This window comes from Crocuta crocuta, unplaced genomic scaffold (genome assembly GCF_008692635.1).
Source record: "Crocuta crocuta isolate KB4526 unplaced genomic scaffold, BGI_CrCroc_1.0 scaffold152, whole genome shotgun sequence".
Classification (NCBI taxonomy): Eukaryota; Metazoa; Chordata; class Mammalia; order Carnivora; family Hyaenidae; genus Crocuta; species Crocuta crocuta.
This window is the reverse complement of record NW_027528798.1, coordinates 3119856-3131164: the sequence shown is the minus strand read 5'-3', so window position 1 is coordinate 3131164 and position 11309 is coordinate 3119856. Positions and strand designations below refer to the sequence as shown.

The window sequence follows — 11309 nt, the reverse complement described above, 5'->3', positions numbered from 1 at the left end:
CCTCAGTGTTTGCTCCTGTTGGATGAACTGACCTCCTGAAACTCCTTGGACCCCAGTGTGTCCTTATTTATAAAATGGGGCCAAAGAAGGCTCAAGGTGATGTACAGCAAGCGCTGCTTCCAGTATTGACATGTGGTCAGCACTTGAGATCCCGTTACCATTTTCATTGTGTGATTCCAGCCCATCCAGTTCCAGGGGAGGGCTCCGTCTGCTCCTCAAGTTCTGGGTTCAGTGCCGAACAGTGAGCAGAGCTGAGAACCACCGAGTGCCTGCTCTGTGCTCTGCATGTGGCCTGTGCTGTCACATTTCATCCTCTGAACAGCCCCAGGAGGCAGACTTGGTATCATCCCCGAGCTATACTTGAAGCACCCGGCCCCGGGCAGGAAAGGGGTTTCTATGAGGTCACTTGGTTAGTAAATTGCAAGGCCAGGTTCCACTCTCCACAGTAGCCTGATTCCACAGTGGGTGCTTTTCCCACTGTCCCTGCTTCCTGCCAGGTTGGGGGTTGTTTGGTTTACCTGCCAAGGTCCATCCAGTCACTTGTGACCCAGAGCCATCCTTGTCATGACCAGGACTGTGCTGCAGAGAAAGTAGGCACACTGGGATCCTGGGGCTCTCCAGTCCCAAACAGGGGGTCCTTGTTGCCCCCTCTGGTACCCCTAGAAGGACACTATGCATCAGACCAATAGATACTGGCAGAAAAATAACCCCAGCGTCATCACAGCCTCTAACCGTGTTTGATCCAATGGCTAATGGGGTCATTAGCAAAGGAGAGTAATTGTAGGTGTGCCTCACCCCCATGGTTGCCTCCAGATCAATGGCTGTTTATCATCTTCTGGCTTCTCCCCCTGGGATGTAGGCAGCAGCACGACTGGTCTGGCATCAATTCCTGGGAAGGTAAACACACTTCATAACTATCCCTGGTGCTGGTCGATGCCCTCCAGGGTCTTCCTGTGTTTGGAACTCACAGCTCCCTGAGGCCTCTGCCCAGATATGGACCCGAGTATCTCTGTATTCTCAGCATGTGACACGCTACACCCCGGGGCACATGGGAGATGGCACGTTTGGTCCCAAAGGCACCCAGCAAGCCTCCTCCTTGAAACAGCACCAGCTAGACAGAATCAATTTCCCATTGACTTTCAGCCCCATCTCAGACACAATGTAATTCTTGTCTGAGGGTTTATAAAGGCCATTGACTGTCTTATAAAAGATTTAAACACTTACCTTGTGGCATGTGGGAGCTCTATCTATCATGGTACCTTTTTGACAATTTGTGGGGGTGGTGACAGATTGGGGGAGGGGCAGCTGGCATTCCCACACAGGTGTGGTTCAGACAATCAGTGCCTCCTGGACCTGCTGGACAGAGTGTGAATGGATCAGTCAGAGGACCCTCCTAATTGATCACCCAGGAGACTTCTCCACAGGGAGTCAGGCTCCCTTTGCTCCATTTTGCAAAGAAATCACATGGGACACAAGATAATCTTTACCCTAACATTGCCTCTACTGGAACCAAAGCACCTAACTGGGACATGTTTGGAACCAGAGGCATCTTTTTATCTAGCACAGAGGATTTGCTAGGTAGCAACAATGGAATAATAATGATAACCCTTTGCAATTGGTTAGCCCCTCTCCATAAACTGTGTCCATATCTATTCTCCTTTTACCCATAGAATACCTCTGGAAGGTAGGTGGACCCATGATTGTTATATTCATTTTACAGATAGGGAAACTGAGTTTCAATGAGGTCAGACGTGTATTTGACCAAGGTAATCTCAATCCTCAGCACTATTTTCAAACATACCTTTCTCCTATGCTTTACTGTCTCTTCTCTTTTTATCTATCCTCTCTGTAGCCATGGGATTCTTCTTAGGGAAAAAGAAGAAAAGATGATAAGATTCATTTCCTGAAGGAGCTCAGTCCAGCTCTATCTCCTGATAGAGACCAGGAAGTGGGTAATTGCATTTCAGTTTTTGATGCTTTAATAGCTTTGTGGTCAAGGAAAATTGGAAGGTTGGGAAAAGGATGGTCAGAGCTCTGTGGTGGGTAGAAGAGTTGGTGGTCAGGCAAGCATGGTGTCACACTGTAAGCACAGGTGCTGAGGCAAGAAAGTGAGAGAGGAGCGTGATCTGGCCTCCTTACCCTCCTTGATGGCATTTCTCATGTCTTTCCCGTATGTTAACATGCTTTTGTCCACACTGGCCTCCATGCTGTTTCCCAGGAACCTCAGGCCTTTGCAGTGGCTCCTCCCATTGCCTAGAATAGTCTTTCCTGGATATCCTTGAGACTTATAACACCACCTCCTTCAAGTCTTTATTCCAATGTCATCTTCTCAGGATGATTCTGACCACCCAGTTTATACTTGAAAGCCTTCCACCCTACCTCCCAGCATGCCAGATCTCCTTTCCCTGTCTTCCATCTTCTTTTTTTCCATAGTATTTACCACCTTCTGACATACTATGTAATTTACATACTTATTATGGTTTCTACTTACTGCTTTCTTCATCAACTAGATTATAAGCTCCATGAAGACAGGACTCATGCTTTAGATTTATCCTAAGGGCCTAGAACAGTATGTGGCAGGGAGTAGATGCTCAATAAATATTTGTTGAGTAGATGAATTAATGGATGATTGATTTTCAATGATTAGCAAGGTGAAGGGTTGGGATTCAATGTTGTGGACAATGGCGAGTTTGAAATTTGTTAGGGACAATGGAACTGAAGGAAGTTAACCAGAGGAGTTATGTGTTTATATTTTGCGGAGGTTATGTGGGAGGTAAGATAGGGATTAGGGAGACCTAATCCAGGTGCAGGATGAAGAGGTTTGGAGCCAGGTGGGGAATGTGGGGACTAGGAAGAGGGAGACATCTCATGGAGATTAGACAGACTTGGCACCATGGGCCGCTAGGAAAGCAGGACTGAAGCTGATTCCTTGGGTTGAAGTTGATCAACTGGGTGGAGAAGCTGGTCATTCACTGACTCTGGTTGGGGGAAAGCAGAGTGTCCAAAGCTTGTGTGTGTGTGTGTGCGCGCCCGTGCGCGCGCATGTGTGTGTGCATACTCAACGGAGGCACGTCTATGCTGGGTTGCAGGCTGTGCCAGCCATGTCAGTGGCACTGTGCATCTGACTTGGATGGTGGGAGCCATTTAGTGTGGAACTGACTGTGCCACCAGAGGCCTGGAATGATGCATAATTGTCCACTGGCTTAGTTGAAAACTGGTGGGAGGAAAAAAAAAATCAAACAGCAGAGTGGGGACGTAGGAAGCAAGGTACGCTTGGTGTTCTGGGGATGGACTGAAGGCTCTGATGAAAATAGTCTGACTCAGAGAGAGTACTCATTGCTTCTCAAGCAGAGCAGGGAACCGGTACTCAGTCTCCTGAGAGGGTTTCTTGTGGGGCCAAGTGCAGGCTCAGTATGTCCTATTTCCCCTCATCCCACGCTTTATCCACTGTGGCTGCTTGTATGTCATCCCTGATCCTCTCCTTGGAGTCTTCCCCTCTTCCTTTCTGTCCTCCTCCTCATCTGCCTGTGTGCTTGCCTGTGGCCCCTTGGCCTTTTTACCGATCACAGCCTCTGTGCTAACAACACACTGTTAACAATTAAGGGGCTTCTCATATTGGACCAAGTGGACTCTCAGCATCTGTGGGCAGACACCCCACACCATAGTGGCAAGAGACCAGGTTTGCTCCCAACTCAGCTATGGACAACTGGGACTCGAAGAAAGTTCTCTTTCATTTTGGAATTTCAGGGTCCTCCTCTGGAAAGGAGCACAGAAATGACTGCCTCAGTCAGAATGCTGGAATCTAAGGGTTGACAGTTGGAATGAGCAGTTGGATATGCTGTGGTCAGGAGGAAGGAAATTTTGATCTTGCACTTGCAAATGTCACGTGAAATAACATCTGGCTCATATGAATGTCCCCTCTCACAGCATCTTTGTTGAGTGGTACCTTCTGCATTGAGAAATGTCTCAAGAAATAACCATATAAAATCTATTCCTCAGTACATTATGTCATAAAAGCATTCCAATATTTGATGAATTTTCTCTGAAATGCCAGCATTTGATGAGTTTCTTCTGAAAATTTTGAAACCCTTTTAATGTCCTACTGAAAGTATTTTGTAAAAGAAGCCAATGGATATGTACCCTGACTGAGGAGAACTCATGAGCACGTAGTTAGCCCTTATGGTGGCCACATGCACTACCCCCAGATCTTAAGGAACCTTCCTTGTACATCATGCAGAGGGGAGCAGGTCTGCCCTGCAATATAGTGGGAACCACTTCAGAATGTGAGTATGGAGAAAAATATTCCTACTTTCCCTCTTTTCCTTTTTTGGCATGGAGTAGGGGCCAGCTTGGAGAAGGGTGTGATTTAGATGTCTTTGGATAAGTTTGGAAGGTTGGGACACATTAATGATAGTTGAATGGAGATGTGGGACAGAATTAACAGCTCTCATGCACGGAGCATCGGAGTTGACGGAACTTGTGGATTCTTAGATAGGAGATGTGAGGAAGAAAAGGGAGTCCAGTGAAGTTCCGTGTTTGTTATTGACCTTCTTAGAGAAGTATCGTGGGAAACCCATCTGCATAGTTAGTGGAAGGTAAAGAAGCAGAGAGGACAACTATAGACAATGCTTTGAAGGAGCTTATCCGTGTGAGGGAGCTGGAGGGAGGTAGAGGGCCAAGGGAGATTTTCATTTTAATTTTGAGGTATGGGAAGTCCAAGCATATTTATATGCTCGTGGCAAGGGGTCTTTGGTGGGGGGAACCCCGCCAGACAGAATACAGAAGTGATAACTGATGGGAAGACCCCTGAGTGGTGCATGGTACAGAGGAAGGGACAAGCAGACTCCTCTTCCTCTGAAGAGAAAGATGTGGCAGGAAGAAATGTGAAGGGTTCCAAATTTGTGGGTNCCCCCCCCCCCCCCCGCCCGCCCCTGATCAGTTTGAAGTAGGAAGCAAGGTGCTTTTCTGTGACACAAGGGAACAAAGTGGGGCCGGGGGCTTGACAGATTGTAGCAGGTCAACTTAGAACAATGGATGGAGGTGAGCTGCCTGAGGACCAAGGGGTGTTAATGCCACAGCTGGGATGGGGCCCACCATAGGGCATCGCTGGGTTGTCATCTGCAGCATAAAGAGAGAACTGATAGGGCAGCGGCATAAGCAGATGGCTGGTTTGCCTCGTGGTTCTACTTGTGGGAAGTATGGCTGGGGAGCTATAGAGCAGTGAGCCAGAGAATTGATAAAATGATGGCTTAGAGCCGTGGGATGAAGGACTCTAGAACAGGGAGCGGATGTGCATAGAGAACTCAGAGTGGGATATCATGATGAGCTCTGACAAAAGATGGCAGATAGTTAAAAGAGCTGAGAATACCTAGGCTGTGGTCAGATGTTAGACTGTCAAGATTTCAAAGCCAGAAACTTTCTGAATGGTGACCATAAGATCCAGGGTGTGGCAGCTGGGGATGGGGAGGTAAAAATGTCACTAACATTACAATAAATACAACACTAAGTGCTTTAGATGGCTTTTGCCATTAAATCTCATGGCAATTCTTATTTTGCAGACAAGAAACTGAGGCAGAGATGGAAGAAACAGATTGATGAAGGAGTCACAAACGAGTCATTGTTCGAGGCTGGGATGTGAAGGTAGGGGGTCTTTTTCATTTTCAACTGCTTCTCATAACACCATGACAACAGTTGGCTGAGTCAGCCTTGCACATTAATGTCCCCAAGGATGATGGTAGTGGTTGTGGTGGGGAGGAAGAGGATGAAACAGGGATTGGGTCACCCGTGCAACACTGACCAAATGATAGCTGCAGTATCACTGTGCCCCCACTGGATGCACCACCATCCCACATGGGCCATGTAGCTCTGTGCCTCAAAGGCCAAGAAGCTTCCTCCTGGACATCTTTGTCGTGCTTGTAGTGGAGACTTGGATTCCTGATGCACTGGCTCTGTGTCTGGTGACTGGAAGCTGGTCCTGACAATAGATTCAAGTCCCAGCCATTAGTAGTGGAAAGTGGAGCATGTGAGGGGTCGACCTTGAAATGTCACTGCCGTTGTCTCAGACGGGAGAGCCACCCACAAGAAAAGTGCCGTTAAGCAGGGCTGTGCATTGATGGGGGAGAGTGGGTGGCCTCTGTACTCCACACCACATCCCTTCATCAGACCACGATGTACAGTGACCCTGGGGCCATGTTTCCTAGGGGGTGTCAGTGCCCCAGACATCTTTCAAGCTTGTGTGGCCGCTTTCCTCAGAATAACCATCATAGATCCACTTGGGTCTGGGTCGAGGCGAGTGTTCTTTGGGAGTACTCTGGCTGCTCACTAGGTTTGTCCATTTTTCCCTCTTGGTTGCTTTTTAAAAATCTCGTAATTACCCTTTTCCTCTCTGTGTACCCCATCTCAAGGAGCATGGCATGGTAGAAACGTGTATATTCATCTTTTCATTCAGCACCTATTAATTGTATTCTTCAACAAATACAGAAACATGGATTTGGGAGAAAGGTGGGCTTGGATTTAATCCTCATTGTGTGTTCTCTGTGTAGGCAGGTGGCACATCAGATCATATTTTGTATGTCTCCAATGAGTGGTTTTTAACCTGTAAATGATAGGGGCACTCTGTGACCACGGAGGAATTTATTACACTCTTGGATCTAGTCCTCACTTTGTTTTTCTGTACAGTGGGGCTTTTGTATCAATGTGGCACAGTGTTTATGAGACATCAGTAAGCAAATATTGTTGAGAGCCCAGTGCAGTGCCTGGCATATGGCTTCATCCAAATCTGTTGACTCCTCCTCATTCAAATCACATACATATTTTGTGACAGCGAAATGCCATTTCTCCAGATATAAAAACAAAAAACAAAAAACCCTGCATTCTCTGCTGGCTACTGCTCATACGCCACCCAGTATGTCTGGATCCGCCAGGCCGGTTGTCCGCGGACAGCTTCCACTTCAGGACAGGACTTCCGGGCCTGGAATAGGGTCATCGGGTCTGGGGGGGCCCATTCTCGCGTTGGTTTTGTGGGAAGTCAGTGTTCTGCCGTCACCTTGCTGGGTGTTGCAGCTTGGATATTCTGTCATCCGGCTTCATGTCCCGTCTCTCCTCACACATGTTGTGCCATTTGTTCCAACATAAGAAACGCTGTGACTCTGTGAAAAGAGCAAAGCATTCCGAGCTTTGCCGCCTGGGGTTGGCTCCTGGCTTTCAACCTTTCTAAGTGTCTATTAAGACCAGCTCCACACAGTGCTTAGGAAGTCCAGTAACATAATGCATGTGAAAATTCCATGAAAAATGTGAAAAGCTAGATGGATATTAGTTCCAGTTTTATTTATTATTATCCTTTAATTTATAGACCAACACCTACCTATGGAGGCTAAGCTGCAAGAATGTCACAGATGGTTTGTTAAAATATCATTAACATGTCAGGCAATTAATAGAGAATGGGAGTAAAAATTGCTCATTTTTATACACTAATTATTTACCTTTAACATTAAGCAGTATTTGTTGGTCTGGTCTGATGAGCTATGGATAGGGAAGTTTTGAGAATCTATTTTCAGGGTTTTTTCTTTGTTTAGTAGCTTAAAAGTTCCATGCATCATCCTCAATGACTTTAATGGAGATTAAGTGAATGAAGTTCACAATATTGTCAATGGTGATTAAAAAAACAACTTCAGATCTGTCAGACTCATTGTGTTGGGAATGGTAAGAAAAGTCAGTGATCTGGCTTTGGAGTGGAACATGATAATCACCCCAGGTTCCCCTTCTGCTTCGTGTCTGTGCCACCCACAGCGCTCATCCTGCACACTCTCGCCTCACTGTATCTCTTCTTAAGAACCTGTCGTGGCTCCTTGTTGTCTGATGGGTTTTTCACAGTCCTGACTGTGCCCTCTCTGGCAGTTTTCTCCTGCTTTTCCCCATGTGTAATCTGTGTTCCAGTGTTTCCAAGATTTACTGTCAACTTGAACATAAATTTTTGTAAGAACATACCTGAGGGTGTGGAGGGGGCAGAGTGCTACCTTTTGATGTCCATGCCAGGTCTCCTGGAACCTTACTCCGTGCCAGCCCCACTTTCTGCCCCTCTTATGAACCTGCTTTTGGTCACTACACACATAACCTTATCTATGCTATAGCCTGTGAGCAAGCCAGAGCATATTTGACCCCATATAATCACATAACTCCCAACATGGTGTCCATATAGAACACACCTTCACTGGAGTTCTCCAAGTGCATTAAGGTTAGACTCTCCTGGATCTTCAGAAGCCCAGGCGATTGAGTCAGGAAAATTCCCCAGTGTTGGTCACCTAGGTTACCCTCTCTAGCATACACAAAGTAGGTCGAAAGCATGAGGGGGGGGGGGGGGGGTAGGAAAAGGTCTGTTTGGAATGGTGTGCCAGTGTCCCATTGCTGTACCAAGTTACTACAAACTGAGTGGCTTAAAACAACACATTTATTGTCTTACAGTTCAGGAGGTAAGAAGGCCCACTGGGCTAAAATCAAGAGGGCTGCATTCCTTTCTGGAAGCTCTAGTGGATAATCCTTTTCCCTGCTTTTTCCAGCTTCTAGAGACTGTCCACATTCCTCAGCTCACACTCCCCTTCCTCCAGCTTCAAAGTCAGCAATATTGCATTGTGTGACCATTCTTTCAGCTTCCTCCATACCCATGCTGATGTCTACTGACAAAATAAAAGTCATGGTCATTACAGAATGCTTGCTGAATCACTCAACGCACCAACTATCAACCAAACACTCAAACAACCTACATTTACAGATGCCTGCTACACACACAGTATAGATCCTGTGACAACAGTCTCTCATCATGGGGTCTGGGAGAAAAGGTCCTAATGAGTCAGGTCACTGTGAGGAAGGCTTCAGAGAGGGGTGAGTACATTAGCTAACTCTTGAAGGAGACACAGGTCACCTAAAGGTGTTCATGGGGCAAAGAAGAGCATTTCTGGCAGAAGGCACAGCCTGTACAAAGCATAGATGTGTAGACCAGCATGTTCCAGAATCAGCCAGTAGCTTTTTTTTTTTTTTTTTCTATCTTGGAGCTTGTGGAGGCCTGCTGGGATCATGACTTCTAAAATGCCAATTTTGTCTCCAAGGCTGTGGCCCAAGGCCATTTTGTTTTCCTCTGGGTGTAAGCAAGTTCTTCTAAACCAGAGGGAGCATACAGCTCTTCTCAAAAAATGAAAGTGTTTATGCCTGAGATAAAACCGAATTTTATGTAGGCAAGACATGTGTTTCCATGTACAGGAAAAGTGACTCCTGGCAGCAAACTAAAGTCTAAGTCATCCAGGGAATGGTAACTGGCCTCCAGGGAACAGCAGCATGGTTTGTGCCAAATTCTGAAGCAAGCTTCCCGCTGAGGCCATTGGACACAGAAGCCATGTGATGTGACATCTCCTAGGGAGTTAACTTGTTTGAAAGTAAATAAATAAGATTTAGGGGAAAAAAAAGCAGCTGTTTGATGTGATTTGACTAGAGATGGAGGGGGGAACGGCTGAGAGTGGAGAAATGATAAGAAGTAGGTGGTGTTAGAGGCGCCTCCTCAAAATTCATGTCAGACTCATAACTCCCAGTATCTCAGAATGTGACTGTATTTGAAGCTACATTTTTGGAAGGGATGATGAAGTTAAAATAAGGTCATTAAGTGGCACCTTGGTGGCTGAGTCCATTGAGCTTCTGACTCTTGATTTTGGCTCAGGTCATGATTTCATGGTTTGTGAGTTTGAGCCCCACACTATCAGTGTGGAGCCTACTTGGGATTCTCTCTCTCTTCCTTTCTCTCTCTGCCCCTTCCACATACATTCTTTCTCTCTTAAAATAAAATAAACTTAAAAAACAATAATAAATAAGCTCATCATCGCAGGCCCTAAATCCAATGTGACTCCTGTCCTGTAAGAGGGTAGGACACAGACACAGACACACAAGGAAGACCATGTGAGGATACAGGGAGAAGATGACCATCTACAAACTAAAAAGAGAGCCCTCAGAGGACACCAGTCTTTCTGGCCCCTTGATCTCAGACTTTCAAGCCTCCAGAACTGTGAGAAAATACATTTCTATTGTTTAGGACCCCAGTCTGTGGTGCTTTGTTATGGCAGCCCTAGAAAACTAATATAGTAGGTCATAAAGGAATATAAAAATCATTGGATGACACACGTACAGGATGCTGTGATGTATCACTCAGATCTCCTTTCAGTCTGATGACCTTTTTCCTCCAGTTGCTGGGAATGCTGTGGGCAAGGCAGCCCTTAGCTATCAGCTTCTTTTAGGAATTTGCCTTGGATCGAGTTGCCTTGTCCAAGAACACGGCCCTTTCCCCAGGGTAGTCTGCATCCAAGACTTGTTGACATGTGTGTATTAAGGCTTGGTCACTTTGCCCTACTTAGTTCAACTCTGAAAGGTCCTCTGGCTTCAGAACATGCCTTGGGGTTGACTGAGGGACTACATTATAGCTTCTTTTCAGTCCTGCTCCCTTTCCGTCCCTTCCCTTCCATATGGATTGATCCCAAGACTGCTTCTTAATACATTCCTGTATGCTAATCTTTGTCTCAGGGCCTACTTCTTTAAGAATGCAACCTGTGACATCATAGTAAAGAAATTGGACTGTCTGCAGAAAGCCATTGGGGAGCTATTGAGACATCATATTTGGATTTGTGGTGTGGCTGATTTGAAGGCTAAAGTAATGAAGGTCAAACTGATGTAGGTAGACCAGTTAGACAGATCGGAGAGTAGACAAAATAGAAGGTGATTAGAGGCCTGGTTGTAAATCATTTTTCTTCATCTAGAGCTTCCCCTGGAAGTGGGGAGGCTCAAAGCCATTCCACTATATGGATTGCATCGTCCTGACTTGACTGGCATTTATTTCCTGCTTAGAACATTGAAGGAAGCTCAACTTTGGTCTGTTTACCAAGATGTGAGAGCCAGTCAGAAGGGGCCAGTGTTTTGGTATGTCCTCAGGGATGCAGAGATGAATCGGAGGATAAGATACGCACTTTCTCCTAACTTGCTGCAAGGGTCTCATGAACTAAGTCTGACTGGATGTAAGCTCTCCCACGCCAGCCCTAGCTACCTGCGGCTCTTGCCTCACCTGGTCACAACCTGACCCTAAACATGTGCTAATGCAGTTTCCTCTGACTGAACTATGTTCCTTCTTGCTCCGTGACCTTTATTTACCCTATTCCTTACTCGAGTCTCTATTCTGCATCTATTCTGAAAGGAACCTTTACTGATGACTCCCTTAGGCTGGGTTAGGTATATTTTTTACTGGATTTTTCTAATATTTCTTTTTTCTCAACCACTAGATA

General features: G+C 46.1%; 1 long non-coding RNA gene across 2 annotated transcripts; it reads right to left on the bottom strand.

The window, feature by feature from the left end:
* Nucleotides 1–8428: 8428 nt before the first annotated feature.
* LOC144224489 (uncharacterized) lies at nucleotides 8429–10524 on the bottom strand. 2 transcript variants are annotated; one of them, XR_013333062.1, is made up of 2 exons: nucleotides 10166–10524; nucleotides 8429–8672 (listed from the first exon to the last, which is right to left on the bottom strand). It is a non-coding gene; the product is annotated as an uncharacterized LOC144224489 (long non-coding RNA). The 2 variants fall into 2 exon arrangements; XR_013333063.1 differs by having other exon boundaries at nucleotides 8429–8669.
* Between the last annotated feature and the right edge of the window lie 785 nt (nucleotides 10525–11309).